Raw genomic sequence first — 10,486 nt, 5'->3', positions numbered from 1 at the left:
GTTGTTGTGGCAGTGGTTGAAGTTGTGGTGGTGGCTGTTGAGGCGGTAGTTGTTGGGGTGGTCGCTGTTGAGGTGGTATCTGTTGCGGTGGTAGCTGTTGAGGTGGTAGCTGTTGAGGTGGTAGCTGTTGAGGTGGTAGCTGTTGAGGTGGTTGAGGCTGGAAAGGTTGTTGTGGACGTTGTGGTTGTTGCGGTTGCTGCGGTTGTTGTGGATGCTGCGGTTGTTGTGGATGCTGCGGTATTTGTGGTTGTTCTTCAGGTTGCCCATGCGAATGAGGGTCCAGATTATAGAAGGGATTATGAACAACATAGGGATTGAAAGGATTTTGTGCGAACGGCGATTGATAATAAGGATTATTATATGGGAGCAATAAGCCATTGTAAGGATCGGAAAAATATGGATTATAAAGATTATAGGGATCAAAATGATAAGTGGATTTTTGTGAATATTGTTGAATCGGAACGAGACTCGGCGGGAGGCCGAATTCATTTAATTTCAAAGGGTTTTCTTTGGGCTGCGAGGCATCTACTGTGAATTGAGCACTTTCTTGTTCTTTAGGTTTGCTGACTTGAGTTTTCGATGACTCTGCCTTTTCGGGATCGCTTTTTGGTTGTTGCTCTGGTTCTTTTCCGTCATTGCCTCTTTCGTCGCTGTTTATCTCCGGCTCTCCGTAAGAAGGCGGCGCCTGGAAAAGAACAGTGTCGCCATTAAGTTAATTGAATGCCGAAAATCAACACGGAGAGCGCTTTACAACTTAATTTATCATCGACAAGGGCGAATTAGTCACTTCAGAATCGTTAATTAAAACAGAATAAATACAATCAAGCTAAGCTGACTCTGTAGGTTTTATTTTGAAATCAAGCGGAATATCAACGAAAGCTTTAAGTGAACTTAACGCTTTCGCTGCTGAATAGATAATGAGATTTTAATTGCCCCCTTTAAAATGCACGTTAATTACATCGATCGGCCGCCTGGTCATTACGCACCGTGTGCGTCTTCCGCGTCCAAAGTATTAATGTAATTAATACGAAATCATACTGCCAGAGACTTTTTTTCAAATTTATTTGTACTAACTCACATTATTAAGAAAGAACACACACATTTAACTTTGTTAGATATTTTATTTTTTTATATCTTTACTCATTATCAGATAATCTTCAGAACATATTATATACCTACACTGAAAATTAAATTATGTAATCTGAAGAAAATTACAAAAACCGATTAGTATTGAAATAAGCATTTGATACTTAGAAGGAACCAGGAAACTAATATTATGTGATAGGTAAGTTGATTAATAAGGTATTAAGAAGAGTGACATATTAGCTATTGATGCAATAACATGATTATCTCGTAATAAATAATAACTATAACTGAGAAAAGCTGATAACAATATACCTACTGATAAAGCTTAAACCAAGATTTTAGCCGTTGGCATGCCTTGGTCTAGTGCATGGGTGGCCAAACCGCGGCCCGCTGGGTGTCAACTTGTGGCCCGTGGAGCAGTGATAAAATAAAAATAATTTTAAATGCTGCCGCTAGATGTGCTATTTTCGCAAATTGAGATTAGATATTGGCTCAAGATTTTAAAAAGCACGGTGTGGTTTTTGCTGCATTTTCAACGCCATTCTCCGTAGACGTGAATTTATTACCGGGAAATTTACAAATGTAACATTGTGAAATATGTTGCGATGAACAGTTAAAGGAGAAATTCCATCAGGTTGGTTTGGAAGAGTTTTACAAAACATATTTGGACAAGGAGAAATATCCTGCATTTTACAAACATGCTCTAATAATGACTTCACTATTTGGAAACACTCACTTGCTGTTTAGTCGGATGAAGCATATCAAATCCCGAGTGAGAACACGAATCACTGATGTGCATTTGAAAAACTGTTTGCGTGTAGGAACAACTTCACCCGATATCGATATTGATGCACTTAGTTCTGCCACACAAAATCAAACTTATCACTAAAATTTGTTATTTTTATATTACCTACCTATTTTGTTTAATTTTTATTATTTAAAAAAAGTCTTATCTAAGAAATATGTTTGATTCTCATTTTTGTTTTATTTTATTAATATATAATATATTTCTATTTTGTTTTGTATAATAAAAAAAATCGGTTGTGCGGCCCGGTAGGAAATCTCATTTTTAGAATCTGGCCCGGCTGCTGAAAAGGTTGGCCACCCATGGTCTAGTGTAAGGAGGGTTCCAATATTCAAGAAATTGTTATGGAGAGCCGTGTTTATTGAAGAAAGTGAACGATTCCAGTGTGATATAGTTTACAGTTGAATTGAAATGAAAGGTTGAATGACTCAAGTAACAGGACGGCTCAAAATATTATACAATATTTAAAACTAACCATGACCTTTCCGGAACCATCTAGCAACTCTTTAGTTTTGAAGGTATTTTTTTAGATTATTAAAACTAATTTGTAATTCAAAAAATAGACATAAGCTAGAAATTTTCAGTTAACACTATCATTTTTTATAAGTAAATTTGGCCGCTAAATGCCGGTATGACTTATCAGGTACCTATCATTACATATTAACTTGCAGATAGAAAAAAAATCAAATGATTGATCGAAGTAGTTTGTATATATTCATGAACCCGACCTTACCTTCATTTAGCAAGAGATTTTAGGTAAATAATTGTGGCAAGGATAGGTATATGTTGGACATAACGCGGAGAGATCACAAAATTAACCAATAGATAATGAGGCATGTAAGAAAACGCAATCTGATAGACGTTGCTTGGTGAATGAACAATCGCCAGACAAACTGTGATACTCAAGGGGCACTAAGCAACCACAGGACAGCCGCGAAATCCGCTGGATGATCTACTCGAAAATTTTGACAGATCTATATGGCAGCGAAGGATCGGGGATCGACAAGAGTGGAGTGAGCTAATGGAGGATTTCATGTAGCAGTGGATATAGATCCCGGTTGATAATGACTTGTACTACTTTGGGTACTTGTACTCAGACACCGATGATAAAACTGACACTGAATGTAGGTATTATTAATAATGTCAATACAAAAATTTAATATCATTACAATATATTAACAGGCACATTCAACATTTACTGTAAATATATAGGTTAAATGTAAATTGTAAGTAATACATTTCACCGTGGCACAGTTCGCCGTGAGCTTTATTATTGGAAAGAGATGACCGTATACTATACGGTCATCTCTGATTTTCGCAAAATTCATGAATCTAGTACTTATATCGGCTATTTTCAAAATTTGTTTGCCGCTGGCTTTCTGTAAACCGACAAGAACCGTGTTTTATTTAGGCATGAATTCTATCTCAGTACTATACAACCCAAAGAGGTTAGGGTTTGACCGTCTTTAATATACGACCATATTATATTTCCGATACATCATTTCACGGTGAAGTGTGATACGGCGAACTGCATACTTACAAATTTACGGACACGGAATATGTTATAGTCCTTTTTGTTTCGTTTATCAAACTTTTTCTTCGGGTGTACGCTAGTTGGATCTAGGGTGGAATTGCGCCCGCGAGCACGCTGTTGGAAACCCCTGCTGTAGATATATATATTTTTATTTTAAAGAGTGTTATATTATATGTAGGTAGGTACTTAATGACATTATATCGTAGAGAAAAAAAATATCCGACTCAGTAACAATCGAAATTCGAAGATAATAATATGAACAATATTTATTCTGGATTAATAAATTTACTAGCCACGTTAACTTAGAATATTTCTCAGATAATCAGGTCAACAGTGCTTTCATCACATCTAGCCAAGTAAGTACGGGTATTAAAAGTGGTTCATTTAGGTACTAACTATCGAGTTTTCAATCCGAGCGAACAGGCGAGCAACATTTCACTTGTTGTAAAATTTATCCGAGCAGTCCATTCTAATCCTGTTGCCATGTCACGGATTATCAGATGGAGATCTGTCTCTTGGAGGAGAGATAGGAGGTAAGTGAGTAGTAAATTGTCGTTTGCGAAACGGCAGTAATGCTGGCAGTTGGCAGTCGGAGGCAGGGTTGTGCCAAGAAAAGTTGCCACACGTAATTCGCCATGGTTCCTGAATTAATTCGACGCTCTAATGATGTGTTAGGGTAGTTTTTTTTACTTATGATTAGTTTTTATACTTGCAAAAACTTAGTTAGACAGTAACAATAATACAAACATGGACGCGATAGTATTTTTGACAAATAGGTAATTGATCGAAAAACATATTAATTGAAAAATGGACAACACAATCAATGACACTTCCAAACCAAACGCTGCGCTCCACACTCGGTCTAAATCTAACGTATCACGAGAACCTACGTTTGGATGTGAAGCATCAGCAGTTATTTTCGCTGGTAATGTATCAAGGCAGATACCCAACACTGAGGTCGCCACGCTGTTGAGTGAGCTTTGATTGAGTTTACTGAGTTATTAATAATAGTGATAAAAATGCCCTGGGAGAGAGCAGTATGGAGAACTAACATAAAATAAATGAATTTACTAATATAGGTTTATAATAATACAAAAAACAAAGCTAAACCAATACGGACATACAAAACTATGTCTATGTAGATCTTCCCGTTCGCAATAAGACGCGACATTTTTTTTTAAAGCAACAAAGTTGACCTTTGTGACAACCAGCTCGAACTGTCCGATGGGAACAACCATCAGTTGGACCGACTTGAGAATCTTTTCCTATTTGGAGCATATTCTCGGATATTTCTAGAGGATGTCACTTGCATCATGTAGTTCTCAGCCACGTAGACATGTTGGTCAGGTGACAAGTCCAAGCTCAAAGAACTTGGTGGAAAGTCCACCATAACCCGTTAAAAATCACCAATAGACATTTGGGTAAAACAAATATGTGTGCCTAGCCTTCGTGGAAGAATCCCACTTTCGCTATCAGGTCTTCCATGCCACATTGAGAGTTATTTGGCATACTGTGCGCTTCCTTAGGGATACTTTTTTAACAACATGGTTTAGAGGTGGGGCAAGACGAAAGTCACCAACAACGACCTTCTCACAGTATCATCGTGGATTAGATCTTCGAAAATAAAAGTTACCAATATTCAAAGTACCTTAACTTCCCGGTGCTCTTGTTTGTCGTTTCGCTACTTAGCATAAAATAATTCAAGTTAATATTGGGGCAGTGGTCTGGCCATACTGTCTGATTTGTTTGATTTTCTCGTGGGGAGAAGTGATTCGTGCCGTAGGCGTCGAATGCCCGAAATTTGAGTAGCATAGAGTAGAGTTGCTTTGAGAACGTCGAAGAATTAACTAAAGAGATCAGTAAAATCGTACAGTTTTTTTAACCGAATTGGATGGAGGACTTGAATAACGGGTTTTCATGGAGACGAAGCGATATGACAGCGGATCGCATTGACAAAATTATATAAAAGATTAATATCTTCTAGATACTTACCAATTATTTGAAACTTGACGTAAGAGCATATTATGGTTATTATAACTACTGTTGATTTTTCAAGAGTGAATTGATATCATCTTTGTGAATGTAAATACTTAGATACCTATCATTTGGTGCACCCCTAGTTTGAGGAAGCAAGAGGTTTGAGTTGGAGCTGGAGACAAGCGGTAAGTGTTATCGTCGACCCCATGTCTCACTTTGACTATTTGTCTTGAGAAAACGCTGGTACTCAAAATAAGTATCATGGTGAATAATAAGAATTATATGCTATTCCGTGAAAGTTATGTATTTCGACATGCATGCTATAGTAGGTATTTGGTAGTGCACAACAAAAACAGACGTATTTTTTTCAAAAGAAAGTTTATCAATAGTAATTTTATTATAACTTGTCGGTCATACTAGTTTTTTGTACTGTCACCAACACAATATGACAAATACTCTTTGTGAAGGATATAATAATATGTACATACTATACGATTATTAGACGTTTGAAAAATAATTAAATAAATTATAAAAAAATCTTCCATATTGTCAATTAACAGTAATAATCGAAAATTATGATCGAAAATTCATTTTATAAATTGCCGATACCTATCGAAAAGTCAATGTCATATTTGTTTATTTATTATGGAAAATGCACAATTATATAATATTGTCTGGGTTTTTGGGATTTCATTAATTTTGTATGTCGTACAATACAGGTAGTCTTTTCCATTGCAATGTATAGTATACTTACCTCACGAAGGCGCACTTCAATCCACAAATCAATTTAATCGTTCAAATTTTCCTACTGTGCACCTGCTTAATGTGGTGGGAATGAAGTTTTGCGAGTTGAATACACGAAACTATATAATTTCCAGTACTATATCGAGATATATTGGCACAGACTGGTGACTATACGCGTTAGCTATTTCCGTTTTCATTCAACTATAACTACCCGTGTAACCTTACTTTGAAATTTACGGTATTTCGAATTAAAAGTTATTGAGTTTAATTATCTGTGTACCTTAATCGATTTTGAGGTTGAATTATGGTTCATTTAATTTTTTACGTTTTTATTTTAATCGTTTTAAGCCATCCGAGATTCACCTTTTGGCATCTTCAGGCATTATGCACATTTATCTATGATGGATATACTACTGGTACATTATTATAGTTACTTACTGCTTATAAAATTATTTAAAGATTAAATAAGTAATATAATATAAAATATTTTAAACTATTAACTCTCCAGATTTTCTAATGCCTTGAATGAATTTTCGGGATTCTTTAATATTTTTATTGAGTACATATATTATAATATGCAATAAGTAACTATATTCTGTGCCAGTTGGATATTTACCATAATGTGCATAGCACCTGAAAATGGTGAAAGGTGAAACCCGGGTCTGTAAAAATGCTTCAAATAGAATAGTACTTAGGTAAATAGGCAAAAAGTCGATTAAAATTTAAAATAAAAAATCAATTTACATACAACATTATGTTTCTACACAATAGTACGATAAGATTTATCGTAAATGCTTGTGTTATATTGACTATGGAAAGGAAAAAAGCGTATTTTACGAAAATCAAATTTTACAGGATGCACAAAAACGTTTTTGTTATAGTTTTCGGTCAAAGTTACAATACAAAACAGACATACTCATGATAATTAATAATTTAATATTTATATTATCCCTAATCTGATATTAATAATTATTGAGTTAATTAAAAAAACAACAACACAAATGATAGTTAAGTCGTTTTTCTCACGTCACTTCATTCTTTTTTTTAATGGCTAGCTAAATTTAGATAATAAATCGGCATTTATAGCTTACATCCTTTGGACACAACGTGTATCTAGGTCTCGTACAACGTTATTATGCAATAAAACCTATTTTGAAAAAAAAAACTGAGAGGTACCTACGCCCTTTTTCTTTCCTACAGTCGATATATATATATATATATATATATATATATGAAAACATACGATATAATAAATTTGTATATATATGTGATATTATTAAAATTTAGTTACGGAGTGGCACTAAACTCTGTTAAGTAAGTATACGTTTATCACGGAAGGTGAATCAAGCTCATTCTGGGTACCACCGTTTGATAATCTCCGTTTTACAGGCATGTACTTAAGTATAATGAAAAGCAAAATGACGATTTATGGTGACAATGATCCGTTGAAATGTTTTAGGGCTAAGAATAATCTTAAACTTGATTAAACGAGAAAGAGTTTACAAAATAATATCTGGCAGAATTTATTACACGGAAGTAATTAATCCCTTTAAATTTACTGTTTTCATATTGGCAATGTAATATTATTGATAAACATAGAATTTCTTAGAAAATTAAATTAGTTTTTTTATTTATCATATGGAACAATATTTATTTATTCATTCTGAATTATGAATAAGGCATTATCTATTTCGAGCTACGGTTAGCTCGAAGATGGGACAATTGCTGGACAAATCTTGTTATTCAGTCTCAGAGAAGAAAATTGTATGCGGAAGTACGTGGCAATGCACCACGTATGGAACACCAAATATGTTATGCGTTAGATACGAGTGATATTATTTTAATATATACTGAAAAACATGAACAAGATTCTGAGTGAACCAATGAAGCTTAATTTTTTTCTCTGAGTAGGAACTCACAAAGAAGCAGGGGCGTTTTTACCTTAGGGGTTCTATGTATAATATGAGAGAGTAAAAAGGTATATTTAATAATTAATGGGTAAACCCTACCACATAAAAAGTTGTAGAGTCGCCACTGCAAAGAAGTAGAGATAAATGATTTAAAAGATAAATCGCACTTCGAGTAAACATTTACAGGACACATAAAATAAAACGTGAAGGAAATTTCATACGATTTTCATTATCAGAAGAAAAGATTTGTACAGTCTTCAATACAAAATTCGAGTAAAACCACCCCGAAAACAATATATTTTTATTATTTAAAATGCGGAGTTGTCACTTGTCATATGAGATTTTTTTTAAATCTATTATAGTAGGACATTATACATTATTAAAAGATGATTTTTGAGAATATACCTCTCTTTTTGTTCACATTTTCTTGTAAATAAGCCAAGGAATCACCCCTGAAGGGTTGTTAGAATATATAAAAATCATATATTTTTAATAAGAGTAATTAAAAAATATTAATTAGTAATTTTGAAGCAGTATGTAGGTACACATGAACGCATAATAAACCAGTGCATATGTCGGGTAATTGAGTGACAAAATTGTTTGGGTATTTGAGTATTTTTTGTCGCTAGATTTCAAAATCAGCTAAGTCCACCTTTAGGTATTTTTAACTTTTTTTGTGAATTGCTGAAGAACTACTGCTTTCTAACATTTATGCATTATCGAAATGTGGAACTTATTAATTTTAAATATTCTATACTTGAAATAATATAAACTTTCGCTCGTGACTGTGTACCTACTTGATAAAACAAAAAAGCTGTTTTTTTCCTATTCATCCATTAAGGCTGATTTTGAAAGCTAGGGAGATTAATGCGATTACTTACTATCGCAATACTGTTTATATATGTCGCCAGTTTTTCATGTTGTTATTTCAATATTATGTGGGTATATTATATGAATAGATTATTTTTCACTATTTGTGGTACATTTTGTATAATATCATGTTTTCCAAATTTTTGTAATAAAATTATTATAAGAAATAAACGTCAGCGTTAAATAGTCGATTTGTACTAACTTTCCGATAGAGGTGTGGTCATGTGGCAGAAAGCACAAGACGCTAAACCAGTTATGGTACTTGTAGTCGGCAGCTTCGAGAATAACTTTTAATATGCATTGCACCGCTTGCAATATTATTAAATAAATAGTAATACATATTAACCAGCTGACTTCGGTGCAATATGCAAGTCTGGTCTGGCGTTGCAGTCTCTTTGAGCGTGACCAGGTCACCCTGTGAGACTATACTGTCTCGGCTACGAAGTATGGAGTAAAATCCAAGTATATGAATTCAAATTTATTAAGAATTTGTAACCGTATTTGGTCGTAGGTTTCACAAATGGCCCATTACTAGGACATTGGGTCACCATTCTAAGCACTGGCTGCATTCTCAATATCTTATATATAGCCCTTTCTCTTTTATGGACATTGGCTTATTTAATGGTTTATCGTTAGTGTGTCATTCAATTAACGGTATCCGTTTAATTGGTTTTATTCTGACAGAAGATTTAATTGAAACCTTCTAGTCTTTAGAGAGAGGTTATATTAGATTGAGATTATTTGGGGAATGGTATATGACAAAGAGATGTAGATGCCTAGCATAATTTGGACGATCCTTTGCTAAAAGCGGCATCAAAAGTTAATAGTACTATTAACATTATTAAGCAGAGAAAAACTATTGTAACAAATGTCAGTTTTATACATGAGAATGGTCAAGGCAAAAATTGAATATTTGGATATTATCAAATAACATACATGTCGAACGCGTCCCAAAACCCAAAAAATAAATAAAATGTAAAAAGTGTGTACATTTATATGTAATATTTTTTTTTCAATCATGTCCGATCCTAATAAGATCATATTATGGGCCTTCACAGAGTGGAGGTATGTATTAATAGATTTGGTTTTTCCAAGAAATGGATGTCAGCCACTTGCTCAACCTTTTAGGTCCATACTCTGACTAATACACATATTGAAAAACAATATGTATAATACTTACCAGACCCACGATTCGTACCAGGGACCTACGACGTTTAACCCGAGTTGTAATTTGATACGATGATATTGAGATTGATCCTTAACCAACTTACGCGAAAGTAGTTATCAAATAAACCACAAGGAAGTCCACGTGACCTCGTCGTATCACTTGATTCATTTTGCACCACAAACGGCCTCATGCTGGAGTGTGAGAAAGAAAAGATGTGAGTACCTGCGCTTTGAATAGATGCGTAGTTTCCCTTACCATAACGCTGTTCCTAAGGTCTACACAGTATAAGAGAATAGTTTGATGATGAATGCAATGAGTGCACAAAATATACCAAAACTTTCACAATGAATAGGAAATTGTGTTTTTCCTTATGATAGTGAAACACGTTACAA

This window comes from Rhyacophila brunnea, unplaced genomic scaffold (assembly GCF_057557595.1).
Source record: "Rhyacophila brunnea isolate RB1 unplaced genomic scaffold, BYU_Rbru_1.0 scaffold_2, whole genome shotgun sequence".
Taxonomy (NCBI): domain Eukaryota; kingdom Metazoa; phylum Arthropoda; class Insecta; order Trichoptera; family Rhyacophilidae; genus Rhyacophila; species Rhyacophila brunnea.
The sequence above is the reverse complement of the archived record's forward strand: the minus strand, read 5'-3'. Positions refer to the sequence as shown.